This window comes from Myodes glareolus, chromosome 11, assembly GCF_982192425.1.
Source record: "Myodes glareolus chromosome 11, mMyoGla1.1, whole genome shotgun sequence".
Taxonomy (NCBI): Eukaryota; Metazoa; Chordata; class Mammalia; order Rodentia; family Cricetidae; genus Myodes; species Myodes glareolus.
This window is the reverse complement of record NC_142036.1, coordinates 8727309-8750760: the sequence shown is the minus strand read 5'-3', so window position 1 is coordinate 8750760 and position 23452 is coordinate 8727309. Positions and strand designations below refer to the sequence as shown.

The window sequence follows — 23452 nt, the reverse complement described above, 5'->3', positions numbered from 1 at the left end:
GCAACTGAATAGAAGACCCAGATATTAATTCATACACCTTTGAACACCTGATTTTTGACAAAAAGCAAAAAAATATCAAATGGAAAAAAGAAAGCATATTTAACAAATGATGCCGGAATAGCCGGATGTCACCATGCAGATGAATGAAAATAGATCCATATCTATTACCAGCAAAAAGCACAAGTCCAAATGAATCAAAGGCTTCAAAATAAAGCCAGCCACACCGAACCTCATAGAAGAGAAAGTAGGAAGTATACTTGAATGCATTGGCACAGGAGACCACTTCCTAAATATAACCTCAGCAGCACAAAACTGAGAGAAACAATTAATATGTGGGACCTCCTGAAACTGAAAGCGTCTGTAAAGCAAAGGACATGGTCAGCAAGACAGAACAACAGTCTACAGAATGGGAAAACATCTTCAACCACCCAACATCAGACACAGGGCTAATCTTCAAAATATACAAAGAAATCTAAAGATTCGTCATCAAAAGAAGAAATAGTACAACAATAAATGGAGTATAGACCTAAATAGAGAACTCTCAACAGAGTAATCTAAAATGGCTGAAAGATGCTTAAAGAAATGTTCAACATTGTTAGCCATCAGAGAAATACAAATCAAAATAACTCTGACATTCCATCTTACACCTATAAGAATGGCCAAGATCAAAAACACTAATTACAACTTATGCTGGAGAGGTTGTGGGATACAGGAACACTTCTTAGTTGCTGGTGGGAATGCAAGCGGGTACAGTCCTTTTGGATGTCAGTGTGCAGATTTCTCAGAAAATTAGGAAACAACCTTCCTCAAGATCCAGTAATACCACTTTTGGGTATATATCCAAGGGTTGGTCAATCGTGCCACAAGGACATGTGCTCAAATATGTTCATAGCAGCATTGTTTGTTTTAGCCAGAACCTGGAAACAAGCTAAATGCCCCTCGATCAAAAATGAATAGGAAAAATGTGGTACATTTGCACAATGGAGTATTTCACAGCAGAAAAAAAAACAATGACATCTTGAATTTTGCATGAAAATGAAAACATTGTTTTGAGTGAGGTAACCCAGACCCTAAAAGGCATATACTCACATATACTCACTCATAAGAGGTGTTTAAACATAAACCTTAGAAAAGCAGCATACAAGTCACAATCCCAGAGAACTTAGACAAAAATGAACACACTAAGATTGACATACTTAGATTTAATCTACATGAGAAGTAGAAAAAGACAAGATCTCCTGACTAAACTGAAATAATGGGGACTTTTGCGGGAGGGTTGAAGGGAAGGGGAGAGACAGGGAGGAGAACATGGAAAAATATAGAGCTCAATTAAAGTCAATTAAAAAAGAAGTTCAGCAAAACCCTGTACTTGAAAATCCTGCATTCACCATATATAACAATTTTTAAAAATAGTGTTACAGAGAATGTGGATGAGAGTATTTTCACTGCATGTATAGTAGATGTTGGTCAAGTATGCATGATGGGAAATCCTTTGAGTAGCAAATTCTATAAAAAATTTCACCACATATCAGTTTAATCTGTGACTTCAACACAGTATCAACATATCCCTATCCAATGCAGCTTACTAATTACTTATTATCAAATTGTAGGGTCAGAATACTTCTAAAGAGTTGCCCAATAGTTTGTCAGTCCTCATATGGCTAATGGTCAAAGTACCCAAGCTGATATTAAAAGCTTGGAATAAAGTTTCTGATAATGATACTTCAACAGGCAATGTTCGAATTATAGACAGAAACTTTAGCGCCCTTCATGACTCTGTTGATTGTATACAACAAGTATTATTCAGGAAGAAGGAAAGAAGGTGATTCTTTCTCGTTTCTTTTAATTATAAGAATCTCCATACTGTAGGTTCTAACACTTCTCGTACTATTTCTGATTATATAAAACCATGGCAAAATATTGGCACAGAGGAGTATAAGACTCAGATTATGTCAGTATCCTTGGGTTCCCCTATGTTTTTCAAAAGTGTGTGTTTGCATTGGAGAAAAATGTCCAATTTTACAATCTTTGCAAACAAATCTTGCTACTTAAAATCAAATTTAAAAAACTCCCTCTAAATCACCTCCAAAATATAAAACTCATTTTCACAGTTCTTTTTGATGTCTATCTAAAACTGGTGAAAGACACAATCCAGCATCAGAAATGTGGGGAATGAACACAACCCAGGGCTGCTGAGGACGGAATCCCTGCTCTTACATTCAATCTCAGTTTGTAATCCCACTACCTTTTTCACAAGGTCATCCTTAAAACTGAGGATAGTCTGTAGGTCTTTATTGGCCTGGTTGGATGTCCAACCAGTTCTTCATTCCAAGAAATCTAATATTTGAGTCTTTATTCCTTTCTGAATGATCTTTAGGCTGTGGTTTTCCATGATGTGACAGATATTTTCAATGGAGGGACAGATGTTCAGAGCAGAGTCTGAGGGACTGCAACAACTGTGCATGGTGTCCCACCTTCTTGGTAAAATTATAGTAGTTTGGTGGCTATTAATTTCAGACAATATTTATCACACTTGGTATGTTCAAATTTTTGTAATGTTCTGAGAGATTTTGAAAAAAAAATTCCCAGAATTTAATATAAGTCTTGTTAACTGAATGGAGTGGTTGATCATTTAAGTGGGGGGTATGATAAGATTACATTTACATTGTTGATTCTGTTTTAGATAAATAAGTGAGGCACTGTGTTTCAGGGTCTATGTTTGGGTTAGAATTACATTCCTCTAATAATATTGAAATGAAATCACTAATCTATGAACAATCTCTCAAGGTGAAGGTCAAAATGTATCTAAAAACAACCTTTTCAATTCTCTTCTATGTCAGAAGTGGATCATTCTCTGTCACACTTAAATACATTAATAATCAGTGTGAATATAAATATTAATTAAATATGATGTTTTAAATTCTACTACCAACTGATATATTTTCTTGCAAAAAATATTTTGTCTTTGCATGAGAGTAAATATTGACAACAGAGTTATTATACATATTCCCTCCTACACACTTCACATCAGTACATATCCTGCTGTGCATTAGACAGTTGGTAATACAGCTGTAGTGATAAGTGGAGCCTGGAAACAAAATATGTATCATTCTGTAGGCATCCCAGCAACTGGTTTGTGTGAACAGACTAGGATGTGCTTCAATACACAGTGAGGAGTGTGTAAACAATCAAAAGTGGAATCACAGTTGTTACACGAAAATTACTGTCATGTGAAATCTACTGAGTTCCAAAGAGCTACTATCATTAAATAATATTCCTACAACCAGAAAGATGGCTCTGTTGGTAAAGGCTTCAATCACATTCAAAATGACATGAAATAATGTCATGTACCCTGTCTTAAGTGACACAATTAGAAGCAAATAAATGTGGTTTAAAAAAATATTTCATGATCAGAAGGAGGAATGAACTTCCATCTTCTCCGTCCTTAGGCAGTTAGAAGAAAAGCCAGAGAAAAATCAAGCGTTTTTCTTTCTGTGCCTGAAGTTTTAAAGTTCCTGAGATCAGTTAGGGCTGAGCTCCCCCTCGTGGTCTGATGTCCTCTGCAGGGAGGTTTGTGTCTGGGCTAATGCTGAAGTTCCCTCACTGTGCCTCTTGCACAGTAATATGTGGCTGTGTCCTCAGTGGTCAGAGTGTTCAGAAGCAAGAAGAACTGGTTCTTGGATGTGTCTCTCGTGATGGAGATGCGGCTCTTAAATGATGGGTTGTAATAAGTACTACCACCACTACTTATGTACCCTATCCACTCCAACTTCTTTTCTGGTGACTGCCTGATCCAGCTCCAGGCATAATCACCATTGGTAATGGAGTAACCGGTGACAGAGCAGGTGAGGGACAATGATTGTGACGGCTTCACCAGGCTAGGACCTGACTCCTGAAGCTGAATCTGGGACAGAATTCCTTCAGAAAAAAAAAATTAACTCTGTCAATCACATGTTGTCAGAACCCCACATGGACACATGTATAAAGTAGGAACACTCACCAGGAAGGGCTGTCACCAGGTAAAGAAGATCAAACAGTTTCATCTTCTCGGATACACCTCCTTGTCTTCAGAGGTCTGCCCCCTGTGAGAGAGATGTGAACTCCCACAGTACAGGAACGGATTTAACATAGAGCAAGAAGATACATTTGCATAAGGGAAGTCAGGCTAGACTTTATAAATTGGAGGTGGATACTACCCTACTTGGCTATTACAATATGGTCAACAATGTCTGTGACTTTCTACAGATAGAGTCTGTAATAAGAGAACATAGGTCCTACACTCATCATAGTAAATACATCTTGGCATGAACCACATCTACTTCCTAGCCCACCACCTCACCAAATTCTTCTGGTTTTGTGTTTTAAGGTAACAACTCAGTGCCAACCTTCTATTCACACTACATTTTCTGAGTTCTTCACTTTTGATTAGTATGCCCACACTGCTACTAACGTTATTTTCTTTCCTCACCCATGAGTTGGGATTGTGATGTGTAACAATTTTTGCGCACTTTATATATGCATGATTCTCACTGGTTACTAAAAATATGACTGGTATAAACTTGGGTAGGAACGATGGTGAAGGAGTATAAGACTAAGAGAATTCTAAGAAGATTAAAAGCAGAGTTACAAAAAGTCACCAGCAGATGCAGAAGTAGAAGTACAGGATGGATGAGAGGTAAAGAGAAGAGCTATGTGGCAACATATAGAACCATATAAATGTGTTAATATAAATAAAAGTAACTATCCAATGACATTGGCTGAACATTTAAAATTTTTATTAATTCTCAGTTTATATTATTTGTTTACAGGCTGACTGGAGAAAGAAAAGTCTCCTACAGGTTTCCAACTTTCCTACAAAATTTGACCATTGTCATGTTGTTGTATAGGGATCACACCTAATTCTTAATCCATCCAGTTTGTGGAATGTAGAGTAATCACATTCTGAGAGAAGCAGCTGAGGATTCTGCACACTATGGATTTGATGAAGACATCTTGTATAGTACAGATTGTTCAAGGTCTCTCACTCTCAGAATATTGTCAGGCCCTAGGTCTCTGTATTTGTTCCCATCTGCTGCAGTAGGAAGCTTCTCTGCTCATGGCTGAGCAAGCCACTGATCTTCACATGGAGCAGAATGTTATAGAGAGTCATTTTAATGTAATGTCACTTTTTAAAGAATGACATTTATTTTTCTGTAGTTTCATAGATCATCTATTCTCAGATTATTGGTCACTCAAGTAGTGTAGAGTATGGGTTCTATTTCTTAGAAAAGCCTTAAAGCAAAGCAGATATTGTTGGTTACTCAAACAAGTTTTGTTCCACCACTGACCTAGCATATAATGTAGGCAGGTAATCATTATAAATCAAAGAAGTTGTAACTTATCTTTATGTTTACATTTCTTCTGTAGAAACTTCTACTGTATAAGGTTAATAAACTACCCCTTCATTGGCTCTTACTTTTAGAACTTTTCCCTTATTCCCTTCTTCTTTCTTTTTTGTCCCCCTTTGATTCTCTCTTCCAACCATTCCCCAACGCATCCACTACCTTCTATAGTATTTAAGTTTCCTAAAGGAGGTATATCCTCTCGACTCCAATCTCTTAAGGCTTAAAGTTCTTTTCTGTGAATTAGGCTTTTATTTCTGACTCTGAATAATTTGTTCTTCACTGGAGGCTTAAGAATGAGACCACGAATTTGATGGAGTCTGTATCACATGAATGGACATAACATTTCTTTTTAAATATTAGGTATTGTATTTGATTTTTTGTAACTATTTGGAGTTCTGCCACCCAGATCCCAAATAAATAGAGAGACTTTTTCTTATTTGTGAATGTTGGCCTTATTTTTGTTTCTTTCTCACCATATTTTCTAACAAATTTTTCTGATTCATTTTACATTTTTTCCTCTAGGCATTTTACCTTCTTTATTCTTTACGTTTTTCTTCTCTTCCTTCTCCAGAGCTGACTGTGTGGCTTTGTGGTTGGCCTATTTGTATCCTCCTATATTCCTTTCCTCACTCTTCACTCTCTTTCCTAACTTTCTCCATCTACTTATTCACTTTTTTTAACCGCAATATTGACTTCTCTTTCCTAACTAGAAATTGAACATTTAGATCTTTAGTAGACCAATCAGGCAATTTAGTCAGGGAAAGTAACACAGCTTTATAAATTTAAACAAATGCAAAATTACAGCACATCTTTGCAAAGTTGAACAAATAATCCAAAGCATAAATTAATGCAACACATCTCAAACTAATAGTCCACATGAATGGGTCATCAAGTACATCTGCAATTTGAAACAGTAAAACAACTATTTTGTATGAAATATAATTGACTATCCTATATGCTTCTTGAATCTTCCATTACAGATCTAACAAGTTTCATGAAAAAGAAGCATGAACCTGAGTGCCTATACATGTATAACCTGAAGTGGGTTTCAAACACATGTTTATTGTCCATTCATCTGTTGCTGGGCCTCTAGGTTTCAGCTCTTAGCTTCTATGAAGAGGGTGACATTTCACAGAATTGATCTGATATCTTGGCAGTAAAGAATCCTTAGGTTTCTGTCCAGAAGTAATATAAGTCCACATGAGAAATATATTTTCAGGTTTCGGAGGAAATTCTGGATGAAATTTTATAGACACTGCAAAAATTAACACTCTCTCCAAATATATATATATATATATATATATATATATGTGTGTGTGTGTGTGTGTGTGTGTGTGTGTGTGTGTGTGTGTATCCTTTCTACAATTGATCGTTAAGATTTGGTTTCATTTGTTTACCTATTAAATATCATTCTTACTGGAATAAAAGAAAATCTCACAGCTATTTTCCAATTTGCAATTCTTTAATAGCACAATATGCTGAAAGCTTTAAAAGTCACTTATTTAAAATATTTATTGCCCTCATCTGGCGATCGATGGAGATAGAGACGGAGACCCAGATTGGAGCACTGGATTGAGCTCCCAAGGTCCTTATGAGGAGCAGAAGGTGAGAGAACATGAGCAAGGAAGTCAGGACCAAGAGGCTGCACTCACCCACTTTGAAGGTGGGGCTGATCACACAGGCCAGCTGGACTGGGACTGATGGAGCATGTGATCAAACTGGACTCTATGAACGTGGCTGACAAGGAGGGATGACTGAGAAGCCAAGGACAATGGCACTGGGTTTGATTCTACTGCATGTACTGGCTTTGCGAGTACCTAGTCTGTTTGGATGTTCACTTTCCTAGAACTGGATGGGGGGAGGACCTTGGACTTCCCAAAGGGTGGGGGACACTGACTGCTCTTTGGACTGGAGAGGGAGGGGGAAGGAGAAAGGGGGAGACGGAGGGAAATGGGAGGTTGGGAGATGGTGAAAATTTTTAATAATAATGATAAAACCTGAAAAAATATTTATTGTCCAAATATTTAAAGACAATTCATGTGTTTCCATCAAATGATAAACCCATGAAGACTCTCCCAACATTACTGCTGTCTCTCTAAAGAATGAACAGATCCTTGATTTGTAAAAGTCTTAAAAAAGAACTTTATTAGTTTTTCCCCCAAATCAGGGAAGAACCACCTTTACATTTTTATATTGAGTTTCAACCTATACCATGCTTAGGATGCTCTGTCTATATTTAGAGTGCATGATCAATTAACAAATCTGATCAGGATTATCTGTTGGAGCATTGTGTACTGCTGTGTGATCCCTATGAGGAAGAAGAATTAGGAAGATTTTAGTGACTGAGGTTAGGTTAGAACCTGTCTGATCATAGTTTGCTCCTTTAATATGTAAGGTCAGTAAAATTCTTACAGGCTCTGGAACTTGGAAAATCATAATATTGGGATCAGTTCCTCTGATTTCTGTCAATGGGATTCCTCTGCCATTGCCTTAACACCACATGTATAAGCTCTGGGTAATGTAAAAAGTCTGCTATTATTACTTTTATGATTATGATTATGATTATTTTTAACTGTATTGACTGCACTTCCATCTCATACCATGATGTTTATGAGCTGCTCCTTCTAACAAGACAAATGTCTGTATGGTAAAATATGCAAATAGAATGGGGGTTCTCTGCTGGAGTTAGACAGCAACACTGACAGGAAATTTTCTGTCTCACACTGTTGTATCTCCCAAAGCATGAAAATTGCTATTCTTTTCCATATAGAGTTATGAGTAGTCATGTAAGAATCAATCTATTTACTGATGTGCCATTAAAGTTCCATGATCAGTTTTATCAAAAGAATTTCTGCACAGCCCTTTTACTGAGGCTTTAGAGAAAATGTAGAAAATCAAAGACACTAATAAATCATCTAGAAAGTAAGAGTCTTATTTATCTATGTTTGAAGGAACTTCTTTGTGTATAGAGATTTCCCTAATTTCAATAGCAAATAATGACATTTTTATTGGTTTTGACACACTTCTAGACATTTACCTGAAATTTCTAGCAACTGTTGAGATCCATATTATCTGTGGTGACAGTGATATTCTCAAGCAATGAATATTTAAACTTTAAATCATTTTATTAAGTTTAAACATTTAAAGAAACTGTGGATGTTCCTTATCTGAAAGTAAAGATTTAAGTATGACCTCATGAAAGAATAATGTCTCCTAAGCTACCAAGAAACAGTATCACAATAAATGTTGAAAAATATGGCAAGATTTATTCCTTTTAGTCTGTAAGCCTTTGGTAGCATAAAGTATCACTTATTGTACTGGGACCATAGCTCAGTTGGTAGAGTATTGCTTTGAATGCCTGTGTTCTTTCCCACCATGGCATGACAAGTGAGATCCTGAACAGGAGAAGCATAGGTTTGAGTAGTGATTTGTCTGAACAAAGCTGTGTAAAAAAACAATAAAGATTAAGGGAAAATCTTTTTAGAATAGAAAATTTACCTAGTACAAATTTATGATTTTATGTAGAAATATAATTTTTTGGCTTTACATTATTAAACTTTAAAATTGCAAACCCTTTTACTGCCTTTGCATAAATTATTATATAATTTCTTAAGAATTTAAGATCAGAAATACTATATGATTTGACAAAGGTTATATAAGTTTTAGTGAATAATAAATGTTTGCACTGAATTGAAGAAACAAATTGACGCTGAGGCCATAGATCACTGATACAGAAATTTTGCCCAAAAGTCCTAAAAATAGAGGTGCTACTATATAAAAATAAACAGTATTTGAGAGTATTCTTTGATCAGTGATTAAAAAAAAACACATAAAATAGACCCATGTTAAACATTTAGGTCGTCCAGGACTGACTTTTCCCACCTACCATATATAACTGCTTTGCTCCCACAAAGGTACTCCCTAAAAATTCCTAAAAATCCAAGTGGGTCTATGCCTTCATGACATATCTGTCTGCTCTTGAGTTCCTCAATGAACTGCCTTTTTTTTTACCTAATAGCAAGTTATGCTCTCTGTCACAGTAAAGATTCACCTGGACCTTTAAGAGACTTGACTGAACTGCAGTGCCTGGTAATTCAGACACTTTCTATGCTAAAATACACTCTCTTCCTGCTACCTTCCTCTCCACACCACCATGTTGTTTTTGCTCTTGCAAATCTTAAGCAGTCATTACTTCAGTCTAGTTTCTCTGAACTGATTAGTAGACTGAAGTTCAATTAATAAAATGAAAAAATAAATTAATAAATGAAGCAAAATTAATAAAATTTCAGAAAGAGAAATTGGAGTTCAAACTGAAAGTTGGAAAGCAAAACAACCAGCCACTGACTCTTACCTTGACCTTAGTCCAAAATGGTGATCTTGATGTCAGGACTCTCAGAATGAGAATGTGTGTCAAGAGATGTTTCCTCCCATCCTATAAGTCTCTCTAAAGCTGGGATTAAAAGCATGTACCACCGTGATTAAAGCTTGTTCTGCCTGGTATCTATGAACTAGTGTGGATACTGGTGTTAAAGGTACATGGCATTGTGGTTACTTGGATTTATAGTGTGTAGTATGATTACCTTGTCTGTAAGGATGACCAGTGGGGCTCTTTTACACTCAGATGTTCAGGAAGGCTTTATTTTTTGAAATGCAATTGAAATTCCACTCCACTAGACATTGTTCTTGCTTAGCAAATATGTTTCTTCTTCAAAGTTATTTCTTCCAAGTGTGGCCAGACTGGCTTGGTTTATTCAGAATTGTTCTTTCCCAAACCTTCTTTAGCAGGACAGTATTATTTCATTTGCTCTTTGGTCCCAGGGCTGTCTGGTATCTGGTTGTTTGTCAGATGAACAGTGTCAGTAATATGTATAATCTCAGAGAGTAGTTTTGAAATGCATTCAGATATTGATTGGATGTAGCAGCAAAAGTTATTCTGCTTACATAGTACCAAAATAAAAGGATAAACAGCAAACCACCCACAAATTATTTTGACCTCTAATAATTTCTGCCTGAAAGTCACTAATATATTTTTAACTGTGTTCTGAGAACTTATACTGTCATTTCAAAGTTTTAACATGCACATTAATAAGGTGTTTGCTTTTATTTGTAGATGAAGACTATTGCAGAGATTCATATTAGATAAACATGCAGAGAAAAGGTGATGCTGTGATGACAATTACGTTGGTATATCTTAAATACAAATCATATATTAAAGTCTCAGGGAAAGTACTAAAGAAGAGACAAAACTATTGTAAAATTTAGGGAACCAGAATGTAATCATGAGAAAGTATTTTCTAGATGGAGCAGGAATGTTACACTCATGAAATCTTGACAATATTGAAGCCAAGACTAGATACCAAGGAAGAAACCTCTCTGTTCCTCACCTCTAGATAAAGAGCTAGAGTTAATCAATAGCTTTTGAGAGAGAAGAATAAGGTTTCTTCAGGTATAAGCTCCTTGATAGGTTAAGAAACGAAAAATAGGTTATGCCCTGGCAATGCTGAAACATGCATGGGTAGTTCATATATGGAGGTTCTGGTGAATTTGTCCATACTGGGTATCATTGCCTACGTTGATAAGTATAGCTGACTCTTCCTCAAGAGAGAACCAGTCTCATCAAAGATGCTGGTGAGCTATCATGTGTTTCCGGGGAATTGAACTCAGGAAATTTGGAAGAGCATTCAATTAGATTGCTTTACACATATGTACATATAAGTTGCTATAACTGAGGTCAATATGATAGATTTAACACACACACACATACACACACACACACAAATTAAGACAGAGATAGATGGATGAGAGACTGGTAAATGATAACTAAAATTTAAAAATTCATGAATTTATATGGAATGAGAGTTGGATCTGGGAATTTGTTTAGAAAGATTAGCAGATATTTATGAATGTTGAATACAGATATGAAATTGAAGAAATGGTTTTCAATGGTGAAGCTTAGTGCTGATTCTTAAAAATGCCTGGAATTTGATATCTAGTATTAAAAAAACAGTGATATGTATGTTCCATGTGCCATGATTTTTCTGTAAATAATTTCTAAAATTTGAACTCATCTATTAGCATTTATTACTAGTCTGGTATTGGCTGTGTTAGATATAGCCCTCCTGTATGTCAGGTCAGTGTTTTTAAACTATTTAATTCTAACAAAGGAAACATAACTATGAGTTCCAAAAGGTTACTGATTCACACGGTCATTTCATCTGATACCAAGTAAAAAATGGCTATCTGAGATGCTCATTAGGAAATAATGATATGCATATTAGACATTAAGCAAATAGTAATTGTCATAGAATACAACAAAGCAAATGTACTCTAGATTTTTTGAACAGGAAGGGAAAATTACATATTCTAAAATGTAAACAGACATGTGATTGTTTATAAGGAATCACATGATAGAAATTCAAAACTGCCTATAATATCACTGGCACCCGGACATTCTGAGTAGCTTTAGTATTTCTTAAATTTCTCTTATGTTTCAGATCTCCTGCCAATGAAGATTTGTGTCTGAGTTCACACTAACATCTCCTCCCAGGTTCCTGGCACATTAAAACGTGGCACATGGTTCAGATTTAAGAAAACTTAGCTTTAGGAAGGAGTTATCCCTACTGAAAATGACGCTGGAGTTGAAGTTCCAACTACAAACTGTCTCCAAAAGTCCATAGTATGGTAATAGCACATTCTAAGAGTTCTTTTATAAAAATTTTATGTGCTTCTGTACAACATCAATGGGATGTAAGAAATAATATATAAATGCAGGGAGAGGGAAACAAAACATTTGAACCTTCTAATCCACTTATGTTGTGCAATACACACATATTGTTCTATGGGTGCATTTACCACCTCTCAATGTCTTGAGAAGATATACATCTATTATATTAATATTCTTCAATTACTATCAGTATTTGCTTCATCTTTTATTGAAGGTCAATGGAAATTTTCATAAAAGCAAAACCGAAAAGTCTTTTCCTTTCTCCAATATCGTACTCCTCTTCTCTGCTTACTTCTATTTACACGACACTTCTCTGAGACCAGTGTTTACACATTCCACATATATGTGCTGACTTATGAAATGTCTGCTGGTGACCTTCTGCTCAGATTTGCCATTCTTGATGGGTACTAACTCTACTTTCTCAAAGACGTTTCATTATACAGTCATAACTTGTTATATACAGCTGTGTGCCTCACATTGAATATTTATTAACACTTGGATTATGAGCAATACTATTAGCAGTTTTACCAGTGTGATAATGCTTTTAACAGAGAGATTTCAGGGAAAAGATACAAAAAATGGAAATATTTCCTTGTCACTAGAAGCAAGGGAGAACATAAACATAGAAACCTAATTGGAAATGGCTGAAAATATCAAAATCCCAACAATGATAACAATGGGATGAAGCTGTTTATGGGAAGGCTTGGTAAGAGAAGATGGAGTTGTTGTAGACTCCAGTTGGAAGTGGGCTCACTCACTGACTTTAATTTTTCAGATTGTGGATGTCAGAAGACAAATTAAAACCTGTGTATTCAGCTTTATGATCCAAAATAATGCTAGATAAAAGCATATTAAATCTGAATTTTCCTGAATATGAATTCTATACAATCACAATCAGAATGGCAGTCATTAAGAAAACATATGATTTATTACATATGATGTTTGACTATATGGGTCTGGGTTTCCTGCTCAGGATGATCTTTAAGGTTTATCTCCAGTTGTCTGTGAATTTCATAGTTTCTTCTTTTTTTCAGCTATGTAATAACGCATTGTATAAATATACCATATTTTCTCTATGTATTCTTTGATTGTGGGACATCTAGGTTGTTTCTCATTTCTACCTATCTGCTTTTTGGGGTGAATGGGAACAGAAATGTTCAGGTAAGGGTGAGAAAGAGAACAGAGAAATATGACTGGAACTTGTGGACACAAAGGGGATGATGTGGAAAAAGTGAAGTGAAAATTTTCTGGAACATATGAGGGTGATGCTAGTGAAGAATCCCAGTAATGGATGATATGAAGCCTGAAATTGCCATCTTTTTTATTCAAGCAAGGCTCCCAATGGTTAGATTAAGAAACCATCCCAGTCACAAAATCTCCAACACAGGTGTGACCTGTCCGCAAGATGTGCTTGGGTCATGGGGGTTCAGAGATTAAGAGAGTGACCAAACAATGACTGGTCTAACTTGAGGCCCAAGCTTAAGAGGAAGATCATGCTGGACAATGCCTGGACTGCCAGGAACTGGAAGATGGATAAATCAGAGAATCTATGGGAGGATGAAATATGAGTGGGGAAAATGTCAATGAAATGATTTCTAGTGGTATTCTTCTGTCCTCATAGATTGGTTTGTAGCCCAGTCATCATCACAGAGGCTTTCCCTATTAGCTGATGTGAGCAGATGTAGAGATACACAGCAAAACATTAACTAAAATTTATAGAGCCAAGCAGGAGGAAAGATTGTAGAAACCAGTAGTTTCTAGGATTTTAGCAGAACATTGCCCATTGTATCTACTTAGTAGGGAGCATAAGGGCAACAGCGACTGAGGAGACATTCATAAAACATGCATGGGACTACCCTTGGTCCTCCACATACATTCCATGGTTGTTTAACTTGAGGTTTTTGTTGGACTCTTAACAGAGAGAACAAGACTGTCTCCGATTCTTTTGTCTGCTCCTGGAGTCTTTTTTCTCCTACTGCATTGCCTAGTTCATCCTTGATATGAGGTTTTGTGCCTAGTTTTATTGAATCATGTTATACTATATCAAGTTGATATCACCAAGACACCTGCTCTTTTCTGAAGTGAAAAGGAGGAGTAGACAATGTGGAGGAAGCTGGAAGAGGGATCTGGGAGAAATTCAGGGAGAGAAACCTGTAGCTGGTATGTATTTTATGAGAAAATTTAAATATAAAGAAAAAAGAAGCAAACAAATGACGGGTTTTGAAAGTTATACAGAGAAGTGTCATCTTGTCTGTAATTATATGAGAATGCAAATTGCTCTATGTATAGACACACAAAGATAAAAATAAAGTAGAGTCTAATTTAATCATATATACAATCATAAATACAGGTTTTACACATGACCTGGTTATTAAACATTTGTATCTGTACCATTAGACTTTCAAGTTAATGTATCGCCAAAATATTTTGTAGGTCATATTTATTTGAAATATTTATAGAAATAATATAAGCTCATATTAATACGAAAACACAGCATGATATCTCATGAATGTGAATGGAAATTTCCTCAGAAAGTTCTGGAAAATTTTATGAACTACCTCATCAAGATTTATTTACTACGATGCAAAGAGAACCACTTGAGTTTTGCTAACATGATTAAACATGGAAATAAACAATGTGATTGAACACCAAGGCAAAATGTATATTTCCAAGAATGTAGAACATGTAATTCATAAAATTAAATACTTTCAGTATAAAAACTACAAACACATTAGGAAGAAAGAAAAAAATAAAATGTATTAATGTATTTTACACTGTGGGAAATAGGTGGCTGTACTAGTGTGCAAATGTGACGTCCTGAATTAAGGACTTCAGAAACTGTGTAATACTTTGGAAGTTTCTTTTACCTGCAACACTACCACTTATATTTTGAGATAATTGGACAGTCTTGATATTCATTCTTCACCTATAATGACTTTGCTAGTGGTAGACAACTAGTGACCCTATATCTAAGAAGGTGGAAAGTCTTCTAATCTCAGCATACAGTATATACTGGTACCGACATTTTCACCCTCACCTCAATCTCTCTCTCCCCCATCTCTATGACACACATAGACAGAAAGACACACAAATAAATATGACTAAAATACCTTCAGAGAGAAAGGATCACAGGTTATAAAACAACTATAATCATAATGATCAAGAAATACATAAATGGATTTGTCTCTTTAATCTAGGGCAATATAACTATGTCCACTTGAATCAAGTAGCCTGATCATCATTCATGGAACAGAAGAATAATTGAAAATATAAAATTGTTCACAGATGACACGAGTTTGTCACATAGATGACTTGTATTTTTGTACAAAATTGTCATTAACAGGTAAATAATTATTTAATAAAAGTTCATGTTGTCTATTGATCATTAGAGGATCAGGAAAGAACAGAATATTTTCTCCACAAGAAGGAGTGTGGGAATTATGAGCTTAGTATTAGGGTGTAAGGGTTAGTAGATCAAATGATCTGGGACAGAAGAATATTTGATTTTAATGAAAGTGTGTATTAAAAATAAGTTATAAAATATAAAGTTATTATTAAACATGTTCTGTTATAAACAAACTCCAGGTATTCTTTTATCAATAACGCGTACCAATATTTCTTAAAGAATTATAGCAAGGTTTTTGATCCATTTGGACATGAGCATTTTGCATGGTGATAGATATGGATCTATTTTCATTCCTTGACAGGTTGACATCCAGTTATGCCAGCACCATTTGTTGAAGATGCTTTCTTTCTTTCATTGTATAATTTAAGTTCCTTTGTCAAAAATCAGGTGTTCATAGGTTTGTGGATTAATATCCAGGTCTTTGATTCAATTCCATTGGTCAACATCTTTGTTTTTATGCCAATACCAAGCTGTTTTCATTACTGTAGCTCTGTAATAAACTTTGATCAGTGATGGTAATGCCTCCAGAAGTCCTTTTATTGTATAGGATTGTTTTGGCTATCCTGGGTTTTTTTTTTGTATGTTTGTTTTTCAGTATAAAGTTGTTTATTGTTCTCTCAAGACCTAAAAAAGAATCGAGTTGGGATTTTGATGGGGATTGCATTGAATTTATAGATTGCCTTTGGTTGAATTGCAATTTTTACTATGTTGATCCTCTCAATCCTAGAGAATTGGAGATCCTTCCATTTTCTGGTATCCTCTTCAATTTTGTTCTTCAATGCCTTAAAGTTCTTGTCAAATAGATCTTTCACTTCCTTGGTTAGAGTTACCCCAAGGAACTTTATGCTATTTGTGGCTATCATAAAAGGTGAAGTTTCTCTGATTTCCCTCTCTGCTTCTCTATCCTTTGTGTATAGGAGGGCTATTGATTTTTTTTGAGTTGATCTTGTAACATTCCACATCACTGAACGTATTTATCAGCTGTAGAAGATTTTTGGTAGAGTTTTTGGGGTCAGTAATGTACACTATCTGCAAATAATGAAAGTTTGACTTCTTCCTTTCCAATTTGAATCCCCTTGGTCTCTTTATGTTCACTTATTGCTATTCCTAAAACTTTAAGCACGATGTTGAATAGATATGCTGAGAGTGTATAGCCTTGTCTTTTTCATGATTTTAGTAGAATGACTTTGAGTTTCTCTTCATTTAATTTGATATTAGCTGTTGGCTTGCTATATATTACTTTAATTATATTTAGGTAGGAAACTTGTTTCTCTAACCTGTCCAAAACCTTTATAATAAAGGGGTGTTGAATCTTGTCAATATTTTTTAGCATCTAATGAAAAGATCATATGGTTTTTTTCTTTCAGATTATTTATATGATGGATTACATTGATAGGTTTTCATCCTGCATCTCTGGGATGAAGCCTAATTGATTGTAACGGATAATTTTTTGATGTGTTCTTGGATTTGGTTTGCCAGTATTTTATTGAGAATTTTTGTATCGATGTACACGAGAGAGATTGGTCTGCAATTCTCTTTCTTGGTTGGGTCTTTGTATGGCTTTGGAATCAGGGTGACTGTAGCTTCATAAAAAATGTTTCGCAATGACTTTTTTGTTTCTATTATGTGAAACACATCACGGAGTATAGGTATCAACTCTTCTTAGAAGTTCTGATAAAATTCTGCAATAAAATCATCTGGTCCTGGGGTTTTTTTGGTTGGGACGTTTTTATGAGAGCTTCAATTTCCTCACAACTTATAGGTCAATTGAAATTTTTCACCTGGTCTTGATTAAATTTTGATGAATGGTATTTACCTAAAAAATCTAAAACCAAGTTGACTTCCTTTACATTTTCCAACTTTGTGGCATATAAATTTTTGTAGTAATACCTAATGACTCTCTGAATTTCCACCGTGTCTGCGATTATCTCCCCCTCTTCATTTCTGATATTGTTAATGTGCATGTTCTCTCTCTGCCTTTTGATTAGATTGAATAAAGGTTTAACAATCTTGTTGACTTTCTCCAAGAGCCACCTCTCTGTTTCATTGAATCTTTGGATTGTTTTCTATTTTGTTGATTTCAGCCCTCAGTTTGATTATTTCCAGTCTTCTACTTCTCCTGGGTGAGTCTGCTTCTTTTTTTTCTAGAACTTTCAAGTGTGCTGTACAGTCTGTAATGTGTGCTTTCTCTGTTTTCTTTGTGTGGGCACTTAGTGCTATGAACTTTCCTCTTAGCACTGCTTTCATAGTGTCCCATAGGTTTGCGTATGTTGTGTCTTTATTTTCATTAAATTCAAGGAAGATTTTAATTTCTTTCTTTATTTCTTCCTTGACCCAGGGATGTTTTAGTAGTTGACTGTTCAATTTCCATGAGTTTTAGCCTTTCTGGGGTTAGTATTTTGTTGAATTTTAGCTTTATTCCATGATGATCCAATAGTACACAGGTGGTTACTACAACTTTTTTGTATCTATGGATGTTTGCTTTATTACCAATTATGTGATCAATTTTTGAGAAGGTTCCATGAGATGCTGAGAAGAAGGTATATTTTTTTCTGTTTGGGTAGAATGTTCTATAGATGTCTGTTAGGTCCATTTAGTTCATTACACCTGATAGTTCTCTTTTTTCTCTGTTAAGTTTCTGTCTGGTTGACCTATTCATTCGTGAGAGTGGAGTTATGAAATCTCCTACTCTTAGAGTGTAGCAGAGAAAATTTGGACAACATTGAATAAATGGGTCTTCATAAAACTGAGAAGCTTCTGTAAAGCAAAGGACACTCTCATTAAGACAAAGAAGCATTCTAATGAATGGGAGAAGATCTTCATCAACCCTGCATCAGACAAAGGTCTGATCTCCAAAATATATAAAGAACTCATGAAACTAGACTTTAAAACTCTAACTAAATCAATTAAAAAATGGGACAGTGAACTGAACAGAGAATTCTGAATAGAAGAAGTTCGAATGGCCAAGAGATCTTAATTTCATGTTTAACTTCCTTAGCAAGCAGGGAAATGCAAATCAAAACAACTCTGAGATACCATCTCACACCTGTCAGAATTGCTAAAATCACAAACACCAATGATGCCTATGCTGGAGAGGATGTGGAGTAAGGGGAACACTCATTGATTGCTGGTGGGAATGCAAACATTTGTAACCACTTTGGAAATCAGTGTGGCAGTTTTTTAGGAAATTGGGAATTAACCTACCTCAGGATCCAGCAATTCCACTCTTGGGAATATACCCAAGAGATGCCCAATTATACTACAAAAGCATTTGTTCAACTATGTTCATAGTAGCACTATTTGTAATAGCCAGAACCTGGAAACAACCTAGGTGCCCCTCAAATAGAATAATGGATAAAAAAGGTATGGTACATATACACTTTAGAGTTCTACTCAGCAGTAAAAAGCAATGACATTTGAATTTTGCATGCAAATGCATGCAAAAAATAGAAAATTTTTTGAAATAGAAAATATTTTACTAAGAAATGGAAAATACTTTACTAAGTGAGGTATCCCAGACCCAAAAAGAGGAATATAGTATGTACTCACACATAAGTGGATTCTGGCCATTAATAGAGGACATTGAACCTATAATTCGTGATACTAGAGAAGCTAAATAAGAAGGTGATCTTAAAGAAAAACATATTGTTATCCTCTTGGATATTAGAAGTAGACACAATCGCTGCGCAGAGGTTGGGAACACGGGGGTTGGGGTGAGGTGGGGATAAGGGTAAATGGGGGAGAGATTGGAGAAGGGCAGAATGGGGAGAGCTTGGGGGAATGGGATGGCTGGGATGAAGGAGGGATGGATGTGGGAGCAGAGAAGTATATATCTTAATTAAGCAAGCCATTTCAGGGTTGGCAAGAGACTTGACTCTAGAGGGGTTCCCAGGTGTCCATGGAGATGTCCCCATCTTGTTCCTTGAGCAGCAGAAGAAAAGGTACCTGAACTGGCCTTGTCCTATAGACACACTCATGAATATCTTGCATATTACCATAGAACCTACATCTGGTGATGGATGGAGATAGAGACAGAGACCTACATTGGAAGACAGGACTGAGATCCAAGGTCCTAATGAGGAGCAGAAGGAGGTAGAACATGAGCAAGGAAGTCAGGAACATGAGGGGTGTGTTCACCCACGGAGACGGTGAGACAGATCTAATGGAAGATCACAAAGGCCAGTTGGAATGGGACTAATGGAGCATGTCATCAAACTGGACTCTCTGAATGTGGCTGATGGTGGAGTCTGACTGAGAAACCAAGGAAAATGTTGCTGGCCTTTGATTCATGAACAGGCTTTGTGGGAGCCTTGTCTGTTTGTATGTTCACCATCCTGGACCTGGGGTGAATAAGGAGGACCTTGAACTTCCTGTCGGGTAGGGAAGCATGAGTGTTCTTTGGCCTGGAGAAGGAGTGGGAGGAGGAGTGGAGTGAGTTGCCAGGAAGGAAGTGGGAGGAGGGGAGCATTGGAAACTTTTAATAAAAAAGAAATAAAGATAGATAGAAAGAAAGAAAGAAAGAAAGAGTGTAACATATATGCATTAGAGTACTACTCAGTGATTAAAAAAAAAACAACGACATCTTGAATTTTGCATGCAAATAGATGGAAATAGAAAACATTATCCTGAGTGAGATAACTCAGACCCCAAAAGATGAATATGTTATGCACTCTCTGATTTGTGGACTCTATCCATAAACAAAGGACATTAAGCCTATAGTTCACAAGCCTAGAGAAGCTAAATAACAAGGTGAACTCAAAAAAAAAAAAAAAGATATATAGATCCTCCTAGAAATTTAAAGCAAACAAGATTGCAGTACAAAATTTATTAGCATGAGTGGGATAAGGTTGGGGTGATTTGGGGATAAGGTGAGAGGAGCAGAGGGAAGAAAGAAGGGAAGGAATGGCAAGAGTTTGGGGGAGTGTGAGGGTGGAGATGGAGGAAGGGCGGATATAGGAGGGAAGATGATAACTGCATTAAGGGATCCATTTTAGGGTTGTCAAGAGACTTGTCTCTAGAGGGGATTCCAGGTGCCCATGTGAAGGTCTCCAGCTATGTCCTTTGACAGCAGAGGAGAGTGTGCCTGAACTGTCCTTGCCCTACTATCACACTGATTTATATCTTGAATTTCAACATGTAGAATAATGAAAATAGATCCAAATCTATCACCAGCACAAATCTCAAGTCCAAATGGATCAAAGACCTCAAAATAAAGACAGCCACACTGAACTTCATAGAAGAGAAAGAGAGAAGTACACATGAACACATTGGCACAGGAGACCACTTCCTAAATATCACCCAGCAGCACAAACCTGAGAGAAACAGTTAATAAATGGTAAAGCGTGAAATAATTCCACACCAGTTTGGATTCAAGGGTTATTTATTTGTGGGGTGTAACATGAGGAGGCCTACTTGTTTGTGTTTTCTATGCCTCCCAGTACCCCACAGCTGTTTAGTCCCAGAGAAAATCAACCACACAAGAGATCTCTCTATAAGTTATAATGCTGATTGGCCCATTAGGTCAGGTTTCTTACTGTCTAACTCTCACATCTTGATTAACCCATTTTTCTGATCTATTTTAGGCATGTGGCTCAGTACCCTTTTCAGTGGGGCAGCTCACATCCTGCTGCTTTGGTGATCTGGGCAGGAGTGGGAGGAATCAACTTCTGCCTCCCTAAAATTCCTCCTGCTCTCCTTGCATCATTTCCACTTCCTGTCTGGTTTTCCCGCCTACACCTCCTGCCTGGTCAATCAGTGTTTATTTAAAACATGATTGACAGAATATAAACAATTCTCCCTCAGCAGTGGGGGAAAAAACTCACAGGACCCCATTCGACACAACAGCCAGGACAGGAGTAAAGTCACTGGAGCAAAAGATCGAATGGAGGTCTGCAACTGGTTTTTAAAGAGAGAGAGACTACTACCCAGTGGGCTGGTATCTCAGTGGCTATTGGCTGAAGGAGCTTAAGTAGCTTCCATGGCACCTCCCCTTTTTGGGTAAATAAGAGAATTCTAAACGTACTATGAAATTATATACAATAAGAACAAATATCCTATTCTAACTAGCTTAAGTCTTGTATAATAAATAATTTGGTCAAGTCATGAGAGGACAGTAACTACATTCATATAGTTTTCATCCCCATCGAAGTTCTGAGAAGAGAAATAATGTTACCTGAGTAATTAGGAAGTACAATCAAACAACTTCCAGAATATGCAACAAATCACAGAGACAACAGGCTACCTGGGCAATCATGCAAACTCACATTTGCAGCGCATTATTCTAAGGCCTAGAATAACTGACAAATTATTTATAAGAGGCAAGATATTTTTCAAAACCATCTTACCTTTCTTGGAAAGATTTTACAGTTCTGCTTATCCATTTCTAGATAATACATATTTTGTCAGTAGTTGGGGCATGGGCAGTTCCTTGCCCAGAGCCCGGTTTTGCCATGAAGAAGACAAGCTCCAAGTGGAGAGTCTTTGGTGCTCAACAATCTCTTGGGAATACATCGGTATTGCCAGGAGTGATTGTGTATCACTACCACAGAATTCTAAGTTAGATTAAATGCCATTTTCTACAGCTCTTTGAAGAGGTTGAACATTATTTATACAGAATATAATCTCTATATATCTAAAGAACCTGATTAGTCTAACTATAAATATGACAAACATAGATGACTATTGATCTACAATTCTCAATACCTATCTAACTTAGAGACTAAGAAAAACATATAGTTATCCTCTTTGCTATTGGAAATAGTATTAGTGAAATATTTTGGACCACCAGTGGTAGTAAAGGATACACTGAACACTTAATAGGAATGATACTTTGTTGAGGATATTCATTTTGGTCATAATTGTCATCTAAAGCTATGAGATTCTAAATATTTTCCAAAGGTTCCTCCCTCATCTTTTTGAGCTGTAGAAAGTTTCTGCAGAAAAGGGAAATTTGTAATTCTCAGGTCTAAAGTAGGTAGATCTTTGCCCCAAAAGCAGTCTTCTTTTATTTCCTTGCTTTTTCTTCCTATAAATGGTTCGGTTGCATTCTATTTCAACAACCAACACTAGGAGCAAGTGGTTTCTCTGGGAATATTTCAGGAGTTGGAAAGTTAGGAAATAAACAAGCAGCCTCCCACAACAAATTGGTACAACGACATGAGGTTGACTACATCCATATAAAATCTGAGAAAGCTTGGAAAGAAATTCTAAACACAGAAAAACAAAGTTTAGTCATATTTTCTCTTTTTCTTTTCTGTCAGCATGTGGCAGGTCCTTTAAGAGAGTTTTTCCTGATTGAACATTAGCAGAAAAAAAACATGCTGTTTTGAAATGATGGCTTTCTGGGCCATGTTTCCAGCACAAACTCTGACTCTTTCAGCTGGCCAAGCATTTAAATACAGTTTGTGCTCAGCGTGATGCAAGTTACTTGTTGGCAGCATGGGCCAACTGGTTATCAGAGTTGAGGTGGTGAGAACTTCTCCAACCCAGCAGTCTCAGAGCCAGTGAACAGACTTCCATCATGTTGGACTGGTGTAACAAGCATGCATGACCTTGTTTGCCTTAGCAATGCAACCACTTAGGATTTTAAGAAGCACATAGCATTTTAAGAAGCATTCCTTGACAGAAAGTGATTAAAAATGCACAATAAAGATAGATTAAGGTTTAAGAAAGACCTCTAAATGGGTTACAGTGCTGGATAAATTCACATAGGCTTGGGAGAGAAAAAAAAGAATACAGACAGTTATAAAAATGTAAATTTTTTTAAAGGTAAAGTCTTTAAGAGACAGAGTACAGACTGCCATAGTTTAAAGTAGTAAAGAAAAATAAGACACACAAAGATGGAATATACACAGAGAGTCTGGATTATGTATACTATTGTGCTTTCTTTGAATATTTTGACTGCAGAGAGACAGATTTGGAAACTACTAAGTTAAGCAT

General features: G+C 36.2%; 1 long non-coding RNA gene across 1 annotated transcript; it reads right to left on the bottom strand.

The window, feature by feature from the left end:
* Positions 1–3610: 3610 nt before the first annotated feature.
* LOC125412192 (uncharacterized) lies at positions 3611–4114 on the bottom strand. The gene is made up of 2 exons (XR_015004372.2): positions 4001–4114; positions 3611–3918 (listed from the first exon to the last, which is right to left on the bottom strand). It is a non-coding gene; the product is annotated as an uncharacterized LOC125412192 (long non-coding RNA).
* Positions 4115–23452: the final 19338 nt, after the last annotated feature.